Source organism: Halyomorpha halys, unplaced genomic scaffold (assembly GCF_000696795.3).
Source record: "Halyomorpha halys isolate HHAL.00 unplaced genomic scaffold, Hhal_1.1 Scaffold1778.1, whole genome shotgun sequence".
NCBI lineage: Eukaryota > Metazoa > Arthropoda > Insecta > Hemiptera > Pentatomidae > Halyomorpha > Halyomorpha halys.
Genome location: NW_027108754.1, coordinates 154,561 through 174,916, shown reverse-complemented (window position 1 = coordinate 174,916; position 20,356 = coordinate 154,561). Strand labels below are relative to the sequence as shown.

General features: G+C 29.7%; 1 protein-coding gene across 2 annotated transcripts in view; it reads left to right on the top strand.

Moving 5' to 3' along the window:
* Positions 1-20,356, top strand: part of LOC106690617 (trithorax group protein osa) — a 157,171-nt gene that overhangs the window by 7,261 nt on the left and 129,554 nt on the right. The window lies entirely within an intron of this gene.

Sequence of the window (20,356 nt, the reverse complement as noted above, 5' to 3'; positions counted from 1 at the left end):
TAATTATATATAATTTTATTTTAAAAATACTTAGATGAATTATACTGCATTTTGCACTAATGAAATGTAAGATGTAATTTTAAGTAGCTGTTTCCAAACAGTACATTCCTGTGCAACAAATGATAACATTCGATTTAGCTGTTACATTAGTTAATCTTATCACTGTTTATTATGGGTAATTTAAAACATCCTTATTCAGTACTTTCTGAAATCGCTAGACTTTTTATTAAGTTGAAAGGCGTGAATGATTTTTAAAAAGTAATGTATAATAAATAATTAAATAATATGTATTTTATTGTTTTAGATTTCTTCTGAAATGTCTAGGCGTTCATTGTTGTTATCACTAGATCATTTTATGTGTTTACTGGCCTGTTCTTGTTACACTCTGATTCACTGGCATTGATCCTTGCTCTCTTCGATTATTTTTTTGTGACTATAATATGGCACGAAGGTTGCCGTTGATTATAGTGATAGTGGCTGTGTATTATTGCACCGGTCATGGTTTGTTCTTTGTTGTTCCAGTAATCGTCTTTTGGTCAGAATTAATTTTTTTTATTACGAATATGTAAGCGCTATGATCTTTGTGGTTTACAAGACCAGGGGACAGGGGACCCATGCTGTCTCTGGCGCAACAAGACAATTCAGAACAATGTTAATTTTTTTTTTCTCTTAAATATGAAGTGATAATGTACTGGTATAAAGAAAAAGTGTAATTGGAATGAATCAAGTGCATAATCAATGAAATAATAAAGATTATGTATGTGACAAAAGATTTTATTTAAAATAAAAATATTTGTAGAAATAATAACACTTAAACTTTTTAGTTGAAGTCAAAAGAAACTGTCTGAAAGCATAATCTTAGTATTTGAGGTAATATAGTTTATCACGGTGGATCTCCACAACATTTTCCATTAATTGTGGGCACAATAAATTAATGGTTCAGGAAATAAAATTAGATAGTAAAGTCGATGTGGCATTTGCGATTTATCACTTTGCCTTTCCTTCCTATGATCCTACCGATAATATTATATTTCTTATTATTTCTTCTTTATTGATTCATACAAAGTCTGGTTGTATCTTTCGTAAACTCGTTGAATATATTAGAGGGATGTACAAAACATAACGGTACGAATATTTTCGCAGCTATTATTTAAGTAAAATTAGGTAACGTATGTAAAACATAAATACTACATTCAAAAAGCATACAAAAAAAATTTACCTCTAAAAATTTATTAGGCTTTTACACTTTAATATATAATCAATCAAATTTTATGTATAAATAGTTACAACCCTTAGTAGCTTCCATTTCAGGAGAAAATCTATAAACCTCTAGGATGAATAAACAAATATAGTGAGAATTTTATATAACGGGCTCTCACGGGGAATATGATTTTATCCCTTATATAGAGGTGTCCCTTTAGAAGGGGTTGTTATAAAAACAACACTAAAATGAAATTAAGCAGTGATACCTCGTAATTAAAATTTATAAGATGTTATTATATTATTTACTATTTAAGAAAAAAATAATTGAGTCATCGTTTTAGGGACATTTCCTCTTAATCATCGTTTTTTTAGGACACTAATTTGAAATTAGTTGGACAGTTCGTCAATTTGTTTTGTTTTATCATCTCAGGGTAACCTGTGCCAAATTGACAATATTGGCGCCTTTGTCTTCGAGAAAAGAACGGACGGCGTCTTGGATTATGTGTGTCTTGAAAAGTTTAAAACTCAAATTTTGAGGAGTTTAATTTTTTTTTACATATACTAGATGCTGTGTACACGCAGTGATACGCTCCATACAAACACTGAATGCTGGCCTCACGATAACTAAATACCATCAGTATCTGTCTATTCTGGAATCGTTGGTCTGGAATATATTCTTGATAAATTGGGTTGAGGAGTGAAAAATCCTGATGGGGAATAAAATGGGTGTTCGTTCCCGAAGTGGAGGGATTGAAATGCGTAATATCTGTATCTATGCCGTGTTGGTCGGGACCTTACTAAAATATTCCGTTAATAGGTATATTCTGTTAAGAGAGGTTTTCCTGTAATGTGAGGGTATACAAGTATTTTCGCTTTCGCTTTGAGTGGTCTTATAAATTCTTAGTGTTAACAATTAAGGTCATTGTCATTAATTGGTCTAATTTTGATATAAACAATTTGCATTTACATATTTTGTAGTTTAATTGGTTCGCTCTTTGGCACACTTGAGTGACATAAGGAGGCGGTTTTGACGAATTCTTAAAACTTTTTTACTATTCCCTTTCCTCCGCACTCTTATGCTTCACGACGAGCGAGTGTTGGAATGAGTACTGTATTTCCACCTTAGCTCTCCCCTAAAAACTTTTATAATCCTATGAGTTCGACCCAGAAGTTGGAATAGACGGGATCCCCGACATTGAGGTAGGAATCTAATTGTATCCCTATGTAAATGCCTCTGGGTCAAGGTATCGAGGTTAATGTGTTCTCCCTTAGCAAGGCCCCTTACATAACCTATCAATCCCCTCCCTTCCTTTTTCCTCCTTTTTATGCAAATATCTTCATTGTTCTCTCCCTCTTTCTTTTATTTTCTTTCCCTCTCTGTCCTTTTCTCCTCTCTGGTACCTACCGGAGCTATTTATTGGCCGACGGGAGTGCTGGAGGCTCTGTAACGGTAAACGATTCCTTTTATTGGGGTGTCCGCTAATGAATGTCAGGTCCTGCTCTTCCATTCTATCTTTCCTAACCATCTTGGGGTTTCTTTTATTTTATACCTGTTTTTATTTTTATTTTCTTCTTCTCTTTGCCTTTCCTATTACTTATTTTCCGTATCACTTTAATTTTGTAGTATTTTTTAATATTCCCCATTCATAAAAATCAATCTTAAGCACTAATATAAATGATTTGAAAAAAAAAGTATTACAATCTTTGGATCGTCTCCCCCTCCTCCCCGCCAAAAAAAAAGTGGCTATGGTCTGGGGATAGGAAGTAAAAAGCTAAATTAATAATGTATTCACCGTCTAGAGAACAAAGTATATTTCGTAATATGTTCTGGATGTAAAAGATAATCAAACAAATATGTCAAAATTTATAGATTTTTTTTCTTTTTGTTTTGAGCATTGTATGCAAGCCATATGATGTCAAGTTCTGTACTATGTCCTAAAATTATTTTTATCAAGATATTTGAATTGCTGTACAATTTCTTGATCAATTATTTTGCGGAATACAGGGAAGAAGTGTTGATTTGAATTTAAATTGAGTTTATTGTAAAGATTTTACCTTTGACTGGGATCGGTAACTTTCTCTACCGTGGTCGTCCTGTTTGCTGTCCCACAGCTAGTAGGGCTGTCAAAAAACTAACCCCAGTCTACGGAATACTTCAAATACGTTATAAAAAACTTTACATAGTCAGATGTTCCACTAAAAACATATTGCAGAGGTCATTGAAATCACTATAGACCTTATATTTGTTAACAAACTGTATTAAAATAACAGTAATGTTATGTTTGTAGTATAATATTGTATTAGTACTGAGCTCTATGACGAAAATAATAATTAAAAAAATAAATTAAACCTAACCGTTTTGCCAAAAATTAATTCCAATATTTAAAAAAAAAAAATAATTATTTACAATTTTTTTTATTATATGATCAAGATTAAATTTGTTATTCGAGAATCCCGTAATTATCCAAGCTCATGAGCAAATATTTCAAACAATAAATTTAAATGTGTTAACGTTTTTGTCTTATGTAAAGAATATATAGGCGTAATTTATATATTCATATATATATATATATATATATATATATATATGAACAAATACCGCAGTAGTCCAAAAATTGCAAAACGACTAGTCATTTTACGGTACATTGGTTATTGATTTTGGATTTATTTTTTATATGGGGAGGAGTAAAAGGGGAAAGAACTTTCGGAAAATCGGTTGGAGTAAAGTTTCTGGCAAGGGAAAGGATTTCTCGTCTCGAATATCCGGTTAGTTTGAACAGAACCGGTTAGTAAACAACCACTTATTTTTCCATATCCTTGCTTCTTTCTCCTTATTTTTAGTAGAAAAAAAGTAATCTACATAGTCCACCCTTCCCACTCTAATACTGCTGTCTTTAACTGGCGAACGATAAAAATATATTTATGCATTTTTTTCTTGCATTTTAATTGTATACCTTTTTTAAATTAATGATAAAAGAATAATCAAATAAGTAAGCTAGGAGTTTATATTATTTATACTTATTAATAAATCTCAATGCCTTCATTACTTTCGTCTCTAACGGGCAGTTAGGTCCATAAAGCAGGATAAGAAAATCCCCTGGTAGTAATTTAGAAAGTATGGAGAGGATCTGAGGGAACTGTATACGACTTCAACCCAACCCGCGATCCGGCTAAAATACGTCCATGAATGAACTTAATTACTCATAAAAATGTTTTGATTGCCCCATTAAAACTGCCTTCCTAAAATCTGTGTTATACGCCCTTTCCGTTTTCATTCTCTCTCCCTTTTATAGCCCCAAAAATTTCATCGCTTCCTGTTATTCAAGCCTTGCTATTAATTTAAAATGATGTTTTTAGTTGTTTAAACGCCTTCGTAAAGCATTGGTGATGTCGATGAAAAAAGAAATCGAATGAAGAAATGTACCCTTAATTCAGGAAAAATCTGGCGGTCGAGCGTAATTCTGACCTAATCACATCCTTGCACAACCGTTAGTCTTGTCTTCCTTACAAAGTAATATATCCCTAACCCTTTATGGGTACATATTTAATTTTTGTTTTTTATTTACATTGTAATTGTTTATCTCAAGTTACACTGATAAATATTTTAAATAACGCCACCCAGCCTTCAGTTGAAACTATCAATTTAAATTATAAATTCTCTTTTACTTAATTTTAATAAAAATTATTAAATAATCATGTAAACATTTTTCTTTAGAAAACCATAAAAACCTGTTAAAACGGGTTGGAGTGTTTTTATTTTGCATATTTTATATTTTATAAACTTCTTTGTGTTAGTTTTCTTCCAAAAAAAAACAACACAAAAAACATTTTAAAGGCAAATGCCTGAACGCATTATGTATATTCATACTCTTCTTGAGTCTATCCTCTTCGTCTCCCCTCCCCACTCTTCCTCGAAAGTATTAGAAATTCCGTAAGAGCCGTTTCTCTTTTCAAAATTATTTACATATCATGAATTTATAAATGATAATGGCTATATTGTTAGCCGTCTTGGAATATTCATGTTTGCGATTTCATTTTTTTTTTTTATCCCCGTCCCGGTGGTTTTATTGCCTCAAAAAGAAGGTAGAGTGGACCTTTCATTTAAAGTTTGTGTAATTAAGGTGCTTCATCTACTATACATCCCATGATTAATTATTTAGCTAAGTACATGCGGAATTATCGTACTACAAAAAAAACTGGTTGCTGTAAAAGTGGATTGCTTAACACCAAATTCCTCAATTTTTTTTTTATATTATGCATTTTTGACCCATTTAAAGGATTGCGAAAAGACTGAAATTTATATCTCTTCTACCTTTAAGTATAAATAAAATAAAATGCTAGTTTACACTGTTTAATTATTTGTGAATTTTTTTTTTAATATATGGACCAAAGTTTACAGTTACGTAGGGAGACTGTACCAGTTATTAAAATTAATTATATTACAATCTAAGAAAAGAACTACTAAAACATATTTTTATTTATTTATAAACATGTACTTATTTTTTGTTTTCAAAATATGGAGTAAAGTTTACGGCTATGTAGGAAGACTTTCCACTTATTAAAATTAATTATGAATCAATAGCTGGTGCTATTTTAGGCTGTTATAATCTAAGAAAAGAACCACTATAAACATATTAGCATAACAATAAAAAAAAATTATTTAAAAATTCTATGAAGAGTCGATATTTCTTCTTTTTTTTTTTTTTTTTGTTAGTCTGACCATTGTCGTATATTGTTTTCCGACTTGTGGCTAAGATCATAATTTCATGAATATTTGTTTTGTTTTTCGACAGTATTATTTGCTCTCCTTGTTATTAATATTAATCTCCCGGTTAGTGGTTGTTATCTACGAAATATTTGTTACTATGCTGTGAACACAAAACCTTTCACTAAAGTTCTTCTGTAGTGTGTAGTTCAGTTGTAGTGTGACTTCCACTAAATTCTACAAATTCTTGTTCGATTCTGGAATATAGGGGGAATGTCATGCCCCTAAGATATTTCCGTGGTTCTTCTTCCTCGTTCATCCCCTAACATGACCGAACCATTTAAGCTGTTTCCTTTATTGGGTTTCTAATATTGTTGGCACCCTTAAGTCTTCTTTAATCCGTTCGTTATGGCTGTGTTCCCTTCTGGTCCGGCAAAGCTTTACCTGAGGCACTACATTTCGGATGTGGTTAGTTTGCTGTTATGCTTGTCAGGTGGGATCCGACTCTCACTTCCTTAAAGTTGAGTTGGAAGGATTCAGCCTCGCTATTTGTAGGGTGACAATTCTGTAAATTGCTGAAAATATACATGTTTTTTTTTTCGTTTTATTATTTATTAATTCTTCCCTTACACATTTTAATTTTCTTCCTAATTTTTTATCTCTCTTTAAATGTGTTTTTAATTTTTTTATTATTTCAATTCTAAATATTTCCTCTTTTTTTCTATAAAACAAAATTAAAGTCAAGAGTGTACAAATTATAAATTAACTTTGAAATGTTTATATGATGGCAAAATTTGTTCTAAATTAAAAATCCTTAGAATAAAAGTTGTAGAGCATCAGTTGCATCAGCAGTTTGTGTTACTAGCGAGGACTAAACATCTCGTGTCTAAATACTGTACAACTCCTAGCACAACTCTTTATCTCACAGGCAGAGAGTCATATTTTCATAGGATCTTAGTGTAAGATTAGTAAGTTATGTAGTTTATTCTGACTTTAGGAGAGGTTACTGAGTAAAAATTTTCGGATCTGTTTCTGTATTATGTTTTTTTGCTACAAGAAGTTTAACATGAATTAGGGTTGTAGTTGTAGTAGCCCAAGCCAGGCCAGAGGGTGTAAAGAACCCGATCACATTCTACGGTAGTGATTCACCCTCCCTATTTGTAGGCCACCAACTGCTCAAAACAGATCGCCTCTGATAAGAGAGTCCAGAACATATTCTATTTCCTGTAGATCTGTTATTTGTTGTTACCTTTTTATTAGCAGTTTTTGTATTTATTCCCTTCTACTTATACATTTGACTGGTTAATACAATGAAATTAACCTGTAATTTTATTATGTGTAGATGGTTATAGATAAGTATTTTGTTAAAATATAGTAGAAAAGTTATCCTCTGTACAAAATCAAAAATAAAACATAAGTGTCATTTTTTTTAATGTTTTTATTTTAGACTGCACTTAAGAAAGGCCTATTTTTATTCCTCCATGAAAAATAATAACTTTCTACTGTTTGGTTTTGTGCCAGTAACGACTTCACATGTTTGTAACTATTCAACAAATGTCAGGTCAAGCCTAAAAAAGCTTAAAAGAGCGGGGGTTTTTTCATGGTCGTGTGACTGGGCTGTTCGTAACTGAAATTTAGTATACGTATTTTTTAAGATTTTTTTCCCAACTTTATTTATTTATCAAATGCTAGTCTTCAAAAACTGTTTGGTTTTCGAGTTATGAGGGAAAAAAACACGTTTAGACCAGTTTAATGGATTCGAGTCTTATTACAGTTTTGACAGCGGTTTGTTGGTTGTACAGAAAAAATCTTAGGAATAATATATTGAAAATTTTGTAAACAAATATTTTTTTAGATAGAAACAAACAATTTTGAGTTTTGTAGTTTTCGAGATAGTGGAAAAACAAAAAAGGGCCGAGCGTTTCAATTTTGTGTTGAAAAAATATGTCAGTAAAGGAAAAATCTTGATAACATAATTATTAGCTTATAAAATATTATACTACAACAGTTTTATTCTATAGAGGGATTCAATTAATTTTAATTTTTAGGTTTATTCAAATTAAATATGTTTTGCCAAGTCCGTTTTGATATATTAATTATCTCTGTAATATTTAATGACTTCTCGTCCAGATGCTTTAATAAATCCTAGTTTAAATTATTTCCGTTTGTTTTCATCACAAAAAAGTAAATAAAGCATTCATATTATTGAATTAAGTTACTATGTCATTATAAATTGTGTTTAAGTTTTTTTAAGAGCCTTATTATTATTTTCATTGCAAAAACATATTTATTAATAAGTTGTTATTTAAGGAAGTGCAATTAAAAGAAATATTTTCTATATTAAATTCGTAAATTGATTGTATACATTACTTTTTTAATTATATAAATTAAGATGCATATTTTATTAAATATATTATTTTATTAAACTATTTTATATTTTAAATAACTATCAAACGTTTTACTCTTTTAATTCTAATTTTTTATTTATTTATTAAATACCTGTTTCAAATTTATTTAGAAAATTATATTTCGCAAATTAGATAATTACTTTCAAAATAAGGATGATTTTGAAATAATTAGATATTGTCGGATTATTTAAATTTATCTGCGAACTACTTTAAAATTCTAAATCCGGAAATTAGTTGCTAGCATCTGCGCTCTATTCCAGAATTCAATATGACTAAATTATACAGCGATAACACATGAATTTTTAATGGCTCTTTAATTACCCCTGATGGTTACATAATGAATATGTATGAAAGATTTGCATGCTGTATACACATTAAAGTAGAGAAAATGTAGATGAAACAAGTTTTAAAGAGATAAAAAAAAAAATCTTTTAGAGCCGGAGTATAATAGCTATCGGAGCTTTGGGAATAGGTTTATCAAAACCTGGCGTCATTAGAAATTCAAATTTTTTAACTCGCCTTAAACTTGTCTTAAAGTGCAAAAATAGTTCCGAACATGGCTTCAATTAGGTTAATTTTATAATAAGTTTGTCTATCGTTTTTAATGTTTCCGTGTGTCTTGAAGTTATAACTAATAGAAATTAAAATGGATTTTTAATCCAAGATGTATATATTATCATATTTATCGTGCTCATTGTTATATACGTAAAAATATTATATGGTTAAGAAATGTTTTACGTAATCATCGATTTATTTTATAATTATATTTTCTACAGGTGTAGCACTTAATGTTTTAATGTTTACTGCTCGTTATTTAATCTTCAAGGCTGGTTTTGATAAAAAGGTGTCTTATGTTTTAAGGATAATCGTAGACAGACTCAATGGTCAGGTAACAATATTGAAACACACTCAGTCTCCATCGAGTGTGTACAAGACTTGTTTTTTGGTTTAGAGGGAAAACCTGATGGTTGTGTTGGAACCTTAACCATGTCCCATGACGTCCAAAATCCTGTGAGGATTAGTATTACTGTTGCTAGAAATAAATTGATTTTTTATATTTTCATTGATAATAATATTGGCCAAGAACAGAATTATTATAACTATTTTCTGTACATATATGGGATTCAGTAGACGTGTTTTTTCTATTATAGATTTAGTTTTCTAACTTTCTACGAGCTACCAGCTAAGACAACTCTCGAATTTCCGATGGAATGCGATAAATTTTTAGCGGCTTTGTTATCTTTCATATAGTGTGAATTTAATTAAGGACATTATACAAGAAAGATATATCATAACCATTCTTCTTCCATAACCAATGGAGTTAAAATCATGTACATATTTTCTTGGTATGTCAACCCTGTTCAGTTTTTTTTAGTGTTCAATCAAAATGATTTGTGGTAAATACATAAATTAGTCAGCCGATGTGAATAATGTATTCAATAGTACATTACAGGCGTATACAATTTCTGTAAGTGCTCATCTGCGGCGAGCATTGGGCCTGCATACATAATGTATAAGAAGGGTCGCAGTGTACTGACCCCATAACGAAGCAGTGCAGCACACTTTAGTGAATTAGATGTTAATTCTACATCCCAATAAAAATCCCGGCCGCTCTTCATCCGTAATCAAAGCACGATCCGGGGAGAGTTAATTGAAGGCAATTACTACGGTGGTGAAGATACTGATGGGAGGATATAAGTACGGAGTAGTGTTGTAGGTGATCTGTCCACCAGTCTCTGGGGAAAACGATGACTCAACTCGGGTAACAGTGTGGGCGCCTTCTAACAAATGAACGTGTCATTCGGGATTGCGGTAAACTGGCCAAAGCTGTTTCTTTAGTACTATCCCTTTTTTTATTTCGTTATTCTGTTTTAGATGTCTTATATTTTTTTATCTCAATTTATTGGTTTCTTAATTAATTTTTTATTTTTTTTTTTTATATTTCTTTATTATCAGATCGATCTGGTTGGTGAACCTTACATGGTTATTATAACAATTCTATTTGCTTTTAACAATTAATAATGTGAGCATTTAGTCTTGTACAAAAAAGATCCCCTTACTATTTACAATGTTGTAATTATTAAACAATTTTAATTAATAAATATAAATTAGTAAAAAAAATATTTAAGAAATAAAATAATTACCTAAATAAAGAATGAAAGTAAAAAACATTAATTAACAAAAATAATGTTTATAGAATTAATAAAATAAATAGTTCATTGCTGAATTGCTTGCCATTAAATCTGTGATTCAGGCTTCAGAAATTATGTTAAATTTCCTACTTTGTTACCCACTGCACTGGGAATGCAATGTTGTTAAACTTTTTTTAATTATTTTTTAGAATGGAAGGGAAAAAAGAAAAACATCATTTGCCGAGTATGGATTACATAGTTCGAAGGAAACGTTGGCTGGTAAAATAAATAAACCAAAACACTGAATGAGTTGGGTTGTTGATTGTTTCTCTTCCCTTCTATCATTATCTTAATGCATCAAATTCATCTTTATAATAACCACTGTAAACACTTATCAAGCCATTGTTTGTAATGAAAACATTCTTTATTCATTCTAATTTATGATGATCAACAACATATTATTTCAGATAGGAATTGTCTGTGAATTAATATCAGACAAGAATTTATCTACGATTTTTAGAAAACAAAATTGAAGATGGCGGGAAAAATGGATTTTACCATTTTGAAATAATTCTGAAAAAAAAAAAATATATGTCAAAAGATACTAATAGCGAACTAAAAAAATTTAAAATTCCCTCTTACTGGAGGACAGTTATATCTAACACCTATTTTTTCCTTATCTAATTATCTACTTATTTGGTATTCCGTTCTCAAATATTAATATTTTGTATTGTATCTTTATCAGTCCTTTCCTTGGACTTCATTTGACCTCCGAAAAAAATTCTGATACACAACTAACCTATTGACTGAGTTCTTATTTCACACGACAGGAGAGATCCCTGTTATTTATTTCATCACTCCCATACTCAGCTCCGGATCCGAGATCAAACCTCCATCAGCTTAACGACCCGGCAGCCCCACAGAGCAATTTGTTCGGCGGGCAGTTTATCGACGGAGGACCTAATGACCTCCAACGGCTGCAGTTGCCGAAGCTCGTTAGGAACCCACATCCCTGCCTAAGCCCTCTTTGTTCGCCATCGTTATACTCTTCGTCTTTATATCTGACAGCCACCCACGCGGGCTTTTCACTTCTCTTTTCCTTCGCTCTTTTCAGTGTGTTTTGCTAACCCGCGGGCAAATTATTATCTTTTTGATCCTTCTACAAGGACTCTCTAATTGTGATATGAACTTTTTTTTTAAGGGAGGAAAAAAGGAAGACTCAATTAGTGTTTGCTTATAGCAGTCGTGAGTAAATTAGAGCATATAAAAAATTATAGTTATATAGCATAAATAGTCGATGGAAGTCAGCCAACAAAGGAAATCCATCCAGTTGTCTTACTGCAGTGGGTTTCAAGGACTTCCATTGTTCTATGTGTTTATTGTCGGAGGTGGTATAACACTATACCTAGATTCATCTATGATACTACCCTGTTTGTAAAGTATTCTTCGATATTGTCGTTGTTGTTGCTGTTGTTGTCTAGGGCTTTAGGGTGTAAAACCCTGAGGTCATCAACGCCCATGTTTCGCGCTTTTTAATTCTATTTCATTTATATTTATAATTCTATTTAACTTCATTTTTCTCTTTTAATAATTACGAAAAAAATTTAAATAATTACTTCTTTTGGAATTTTTTAGTATGTATAAGAGTCTCTGGTTTCGATATTATCGTTATTTACTTTAAAATAACATGAATCTAAATAGATTTATAACTTATCGTATAAATAGAATTTTAGTAATATTTACTTTCAAAATACATCCATTTGTAGAAGAAAAAGGTGGGTTTTGATAAACTGTTTATCAATATGTCTGAGTGGTGTGGACTATTAGACGTACAGAAGTTTATTAGTACTCGAATGTAATGTAGGTAAATGCACCATAAATTAGTTACTAATGATTATCTTCGTTCATAGAATTTTACATCATAGATGACAAAATAAATTCATTAAATATTGATATCTCATCAACTGAAAAAAAGAAAAAAAACACTGAATCTTGTGAATTTATAAGCAAGGTTTTTTATGAAGGATCGATTTTTAGAAAATTATTCTATTATTAGATTAATTATTTTATATATTCTTGTTAGAGAGTGGTTTAGTTTATTCTTAATTTAAAACAAATTTGATCCTTTTTTTCTCTCAACCTTTATTTTTTTAAATGTTTCCAACGTTTCAGCTAATTGCCTGTAATAATAATAATAATAATATCATAATAACATTAAAACATTTTGTTGTAAATGATATTATTTTAATGATTAATTTATTTAAAGATGGGACAAAGGCAATTAGCCTGCATTTTTAAGATTTGAAAAAGGAAATATGAAGGTAGGGCCAAAGAAATCAGTGTGTAGTTGAAGGAAATAATGTAATTGTTGTATAAAAATAAAATAACTTTTTGTAGGTGTCCTTGAGAATTACCTGAGGGTCGAAACGTTGGAAAAATTAAAAAAAATAAAGGTTGAGAGAAAAAAAGGATCAAATTTGTTTTAAATTAAGAATTATTCTATTGTATTAACGAATGAATCAAGTTTTAATAATCATTTATATCTTTTGGTAGATATCTTTGAAGTTATTGAACCCTGAGTGAAAAGTAGACGAATATTTATAGTTTTTAAGATACAATTTTGTTCTTCATCCTAATTTTTATAAACTAATGATATTATATTTATTTAGTATGAAATTATCTGTTAATTTATACCACACTAGATTTTTTATTCCATACTTTAAAAAAAAAAAAAACTAAATCTCGTAATGACATCCTGAAAATTTTTGAAAACTAATATCAGACACTAAAATAATTTTAAAGTTTAAATTTAAAAGTTTTTTATATATTTATTTTTTTCGAATGCTGAAAATGAGCGAAGGGGTCTCATTAGACCAGGTGCTTTTTATTTAATTGAGTATGATACTTAGTTTCAAAGCATTATTTTTCTGCAGATACTTGAGCTGCTTTGCGCTGGGTTTAGTGCATTTCCTACGTTGCGTGTGTACACCAATAAAATGGCGCGCGAGATAACAAATCTGGAAAGGAAATAATAAAATTTTTATGAGGCATGATTACGAAATTTATTTGATTGAGGGTTATAAAAATGTGAAAGCTAGCAATAAACTTAGAGGTGGCCGTAAATGACAGCGGGATACAAAGATGAGAGGAAAAGAAAAAAATAAGAAAAGAAAAACCGCTGAACGATGGGTATAAAAACCTTGGATGAAAGATGACACATCCTCTTAGTAGGGGACACCTGATTAAGAAATACTACTACTCTGGTTTCGTTATTACAAGTACTGCCTTATTATTTATTTTAAATTATATTTATCGTTTACATTTTTTTTTTTTAATTAGAATTATAAACTTCATATTTCTCAACGCTGGTTTTATCTTGTATTCAAATTAGCTTATTAAGTGGTGTAGTCTACTTAGTATACTGTTTGTTATCCCCGTTCTCTTTTTTGTGGGTTCATTTAGTCATATTTTAGACTTCTTTATCGTCATTCTTCTTCGTCTTCCTACCAACGTTGGATAAATATCACCAGTTTCAGTGGTAATATTTTTATCTCTTCCTGTGAACGGATGGACTGACATATCGTAATAAATATTAGCTGCAACCAGAATAAATATTTTAAGTCTAGCTCGCTTATTTATTTTATTTTATTTCTATATCACGGAAATTTATAAATTGTGCAGTTGCATTCTGAATATTACCTTGGACGATCGCCCATGCTATGTTGGTCATCTTTAGCAGTATGTACTTGTTTTAATTACAAACGTCTGACCTGTGCTGTGTCCATTTTCAAGTTATCCCTATAGATAATTTATGATTAAAGCTTTAATAATTTTAACAGTGGCTTGAGAAGTAGGTGAGAAGCATAAATAAATATTAAAGGAGGTCTAAACAAATATTATGTTGAAGGAGGATAGGGAAAGGAGAGAAATTATATTATAAATTATTAATTATTTTCATATCTGACCTTAACTACTTAACAAATTTTTGAAACCTCATACCCTGCCTTCCGGTCATAAATGAAAACACAATTGTGCTTAGTTCATTTAGTCTTTTCTTGGACGTTTCTGGAATAATTAAATATTTTTTCAAAATATGTATTTCGAGAATGGGATTCAATAATTTAATTACATTTCTAATTGATAGAAAAAAATCTGTTAAATAAACAAGTGTTTTGACATTATTTTATTTACTTACCCAATCATTAAAACCAATTGATTTTATGCAGTTGTGAAAATGTTTGAAAATATATATATATATTAAATTATATATGCTGAAGAGGGGAACATAATATCTCTAAGACGTCCAAGAAAAAAATGAATTGATTAAATACTATTGTGTGTTAATTGGTGACCTGAAGGCAGGATTAGTAGAAATTTATTTGATAAGGTATTATGTTATTATATAATATTTAATAATATATTATATAATAATTATTCATAATATTTATTATTCGTTACCTATAAATGTTTATTACTTTATTTCGCTTAGTACTGTTTTAGATTGAGGTATTTGTCAATTTATTTCTTTGAATATTTAATAACATTTTTTGAGGTTAAAAACTTTCAATTTGAATATTTTATTCTAAATTATCATAATGTTGCATAACGTTTCAGTACTATTTGTCCCATATTCATGTACTTTAATAAACCTCTTAATTAGTCAAACTTTTAATTTCACAAAGGAAACGTTGTGCAAAATTATGATAATTGAGAAAAAAATATTCAAATCAGAAGTTTTTAACCTCAAAATATTTTATTGAAATTGACTTACCAGACTTCCTAAAAAAAAAAATCTTGAATATTTAAATTAATTTTCTTTATTCATACTTTTTTTTTATTCCTTTGTCAGTATTTAAAAAATGTAGTTACTTTATATTCTTTATTTTTCTTAATACAAGTAATTTTGATATCTGTTATTAAGGTAAAATTAACTTTTGAAATTGTTTTCCTATCCTGATAATTTGTCTAAAATCTTGATTACACCTTAGGGCAATTCTGTATGGTGGTTTCGTTATATATTTTGTAATATTTACTTGATAATTATATGTTTCAGTTTTAAATTCGAATAATTATGAGGTAAAGGAAAAAAATAATACAAATATTTCGTGTTCTGGTAAAATCATTGTATTTATGCCATTAATATGCAATTCAGCTGTACCAGGATTGCATGGACATAAAACATGCATTGAATAAATTATCCGACTAAGATTAACCTGTATTTTGTTCTTTGGGCGGTTAAACGGGACTGATTACTACAATTTGATCTGCTATTACGGTAATAGGTGGACTATTAATTCAGAAGCGACTAAACGGCTAGCATTTCTGTGGTTTGACATTCTAATAGGAGGGAAACGGTATGGTTCACTAGGAAACGGAAGACAAATTACGTGGTCCCGTGGCAGGCACGCAAGGTCGAATGACATATGAAACCTAATCTGTAAATAGAATCCACAGTCAGCTGATGTGTGGGCCGGACTCTATTTATAGACAGTCCTCTCTCTCTATGTCGGAGATCTGATATTTATAATTAAACACGGTTGAGAGATAGCAATGGAGAGTGTTTACATTTTTCACTAAAAATAAATTAGAACACAAACTCGGAAGCCATTGAATCGCGGCTGGACCCGATCCAAGATCCATATGGTGTAATGACCTAGACCACGGAAATATAGATCTCTATCATTTGAGGGTCGCCGCTGTTTAGTATTGGCTTCATTTCTCATGTGTTATAAGTTTTTTTTTTTTAAGTTTTCTTTGCAAAAGTATTTATAACTCAATAATGCAATACTCAATAAAGTAGTTGTATTTTAAGTCAACATGAATTAAAATCCCACCTCTTTGTTACAATTCCAACATTAAATGACCGTTGTGTGAAGTAACTTCGTTAACTCAAATTTTTAAACTTTTTTGGAGTTAAAGTAAGGACGTCGCCAAGCACTGTAAAAAATAGTTTTTAATTTTAGAAATATGTAATTTTTTTTTATTAACACAAAGTGCTAGTTTAATGTGGTAAAAATGAGTGATTTATTACATTTTTTTATTCTTCGAAAATTATTAGGTTTGATGACCAAAAAAATTCCAAAAAAAGTTCTTATCAGAATGGTCATTTATGATTTCTAATTTGACTCGACTAATATTCTTACTTATTAGAAAAAAAAAACATGTATCCACTTTTGTAGGAAATATAATGTACTTTAATTCTGCACAGACCTTATTTTTCATTAAATCCAATAATTTTCTTGCTACAAGAAAAAAAAAATTTTTAAACACATGGTCGGTCTCACACCATTCGTCAGGGTTAAATGTCTAGTTTCAATGGACTCCTATGTATCTCAGCATAGCATCTCCCCACTTATGCCGTAACATCGGTATTTATTCATAACAAACAAACAATACTAGTCAGTTTGTTATCTTTTCTAACTTCAAACGCCATCAGCACCTTATATATATATATATATATTTATTTATTATTTGTAATTTAAATAAAGTTTACTTAAGTGTCTTAACAGTCTTGGAGCTCAACCTTATATTACTCTTACATTACATTATTTGATCCTGTGACATTTAAATTAAGTTTTCATTTTTTTATTTAAAAATTCGTGGACTTTTATGTAATTGCAATCTAAGGAGTAAATTAAAAAATGAATACTTTTTCTGCACAAGGGAAAAAATCCATCTGGTTTCCTAGTCGTTGAACCGGCTGCAACATTTTTTTTTTCCTTCCATCCGGTAACAAAGTTATAATGGTGTGAAAAAGGGCCTAATCCCATGATAGCATATTTGATAAATCTATCTCCACCGCGGGTGATAAGTCACTGTTATATTTTATTTAATTATTTTATAATTGTAGGTATTCTCAAATTTCAGTCAAAATACATTATTTAGAAATTTATATTAATATCAATTTATTTGTGTGATTAGTATTATTTTATTTTTTTTAATTGGTATTGTATTTAATGAACGAGAAATTCCCATTGTATTTTCTACGACTTTTTCATCGGTTTTATGAGAATTATCGATTTTAGTAAAGATGATAAAATGAACGTTGAAAACCTATAATTTATCGTCAATGATTGTTAAAAATTTACAGGCTACCCTCAGTTGTACGAAAGCTACGAGCGGGACGAACGATAAAACTGCTCTACTAATTACAGAGTAGTACCGTGTAATCTGGAAATGTGCTTACGAATTTTTGCCCAGTTAGCGGAAGAGTAACGAGGCTAGAGATAAGAGGATATAATTGGCCCTCCGGCTGGTTAGCCCTTTCATGATTTATCTACCTCAAACACGCTGTTAGTTTTTTTTTTTTATTTCTTTAGAAACGTGTACTGTTTTTTTTTCTTTCTATTTTAAAAATTGAGTCTCAGCAAATATTTTTTCTATTTATATCTCTTTTTTTTCACTTATAATTCCGGCTTATAATCTGAAAAATAATGGCGCTGACAACTCTCAGGACGAAATGAAAACAGGTGTTAACCCAAAAATTCTGAGACATATTATTAATTTCTTAATTTTACCTGTAGAGAGTTCATTACGTTTTAGGCGTTACCTCATTACATATTTTTTAACCCATCTACGTTTTTTTTGAACCCATTTTTAGTAGGTATAGAAGTATTTTTACACGGCTGTCCTCTTTGGTTTACTAATTCCCCTTCATCTATTTGTACGCACTAATAACACAATGGGGTAAAAAGAATTCAATTATGACTAGTATTTCTTCTTGCTAATCCTGTTTTATTATAGAATACTTCAGAATAGTAGAGTACATCTCCAGAGCAAATTATCATTATCACAATTTTATTAGGTTTTCCAATAGCATAAATATGTAAGGGTTCAATAAATATTCCTAAATTAAAAAAAAATAATTTGAATGATATATCTAAATGTATACTAGTGTTCAAAAAAGCTTATCACAAACATTTTACTCGACTTTTTTTTTTGTAAAAAAAACTTTTAACACCATTTTTTATATCAAAGTTCGCGTTATTTAAACTGAGATCACCTTTCCAATGAAATTGATTAAAACTAAATTATGTAAATTTTTTTTTTTTTGTTTTTAAGTTTTATAATTTTTGTCAATTCCATCTTTACTATGTGATTTTTTTTATTGGTCATTAGGAAACAATTTGGTATTTAATAGTTCATTATGCCATTTTACATTTTATATGCTATGAGTTCCGGAAGCCTACGGAGCCTACCCAAGCTGGCATAAAGTGAGTACGCTTAATTGGGAAAAAAACTAACAGTCCAAATCACACGTGACCAAATCACCTCCTTGTACAACAGTCGGTCTAGTGACAGTACCTCCTTACAAAGTGCACTTCTGGAACCTTGATTTTGATGGGTTGTACCGGTACAGATTTATTCTTATATATAACGGCAAGATTTGTTGCAGAATGTAATTTTGAGGACTCATGGGCAAATTTTCGTCGTTACATAATCAGGTTTTTATTGAATTTTGAATTGTAGCTGTATGAATTCTAGACTTTAAAGTCCCTATAATGGTAATGTGTAATTAGTAGTTTGTTATAAATAAAAAATGGCCACAGCTACATAAAAATTATTATAAGAATAATATTTATAAGCTTGTTGTTATAAAATATTATTTATGCAATATTTCTCCCTAAATTCAATTTTTGTATTATATTAAACGGATCCGATATAAATATGTTGTCTTCCCCAAATGTTATTTTGAAGTTATATAATCAATTCTCATTATATTACCATTTCATGTTTATGTAATAAAGTTATGAATTTGAATATATTTCTTCTGAAGCTGTTCTCATCAAATGACAATTACCCATTTTCAATTTCCTTTGTAATTTTTGTAGATAACAAAATTATACAAGGATCCCAATTTTTTTTATTTATTAATCGAGATTATAAGGATTAGTTCCTCTTTATTTCATCTATAAATTTTAATGTTACATAGATATAAAAGAATGATGTTTATGCTGTTTAAAAAGTTTCGGACGCTCCTCTTGTCCTTAACATATTTTAATGAATTATTCATTGCCAGCTGTTTATTCCATGGGTTAAAAAGTGTTCAGAACCCTCGAATCCGTTTCGTATATGCTAATTTATCTAATTTTCATATAATTGACTTCCAAGGGGATATGTACATCTCTTCTATTGTTTTTGTAGCTTTGTATTGCATTTTAATAAATTAGATTTAGTTGATTTATTTATATATTTTTTTCCTGAAGGTATTTTTTTGTATTATTTTTATTATATTATTTTTTGTTCTTACATTTTATTATGTTTTTCATCTCTACAAAAAAAAAAAAATAAATAAATTAAAGTTCTTTTACTTTACTCATCGTAATTATGTTAACGGTTGCCGGCCTAATTCTTGCAGATGGTCTCTCTCGTGTCCTTAATATGCATAGCCAGGGGCAATAAAATATTTAAATTACTGGGGTAATGGTGTGGTAAGGCCGCTTGTGATACTATAAAAAGACCCCTTTTTTCTCTCTTTAATTTAACCAGTGTTCCTAAATTATGTTTCGTGTCGAATTTAAATAGCTTTATTGAGACCTCTTAGTGGTTTTTTTTCTTGTAATTTGAAGTTAACTTATTACAAACAAAAAGCGAATTTCATAGTTATTTTTTTTTATAATGTTTTATAATACTAAATGAATACCTATTTCTTTAGTTTAACTATTACTTATAATGAATTATCTATTCTCATTTGTTTTAAGAATTAAATTTAGTGTTGATATTATTTTTACGTATTATACGTATTTGTTAGCTAGGTCTTGTTTAAATACAACAAAATGTTAGAAGAATAAAAGAAAATGTTATATAAATATTAAAATAAAAAATACTACATCAGCTTTTTTTCATAACGGCCCATTAGAGATCTTTTACGCCAATATATGAGGTGAAAGAAAATGTAAAAGAATTTG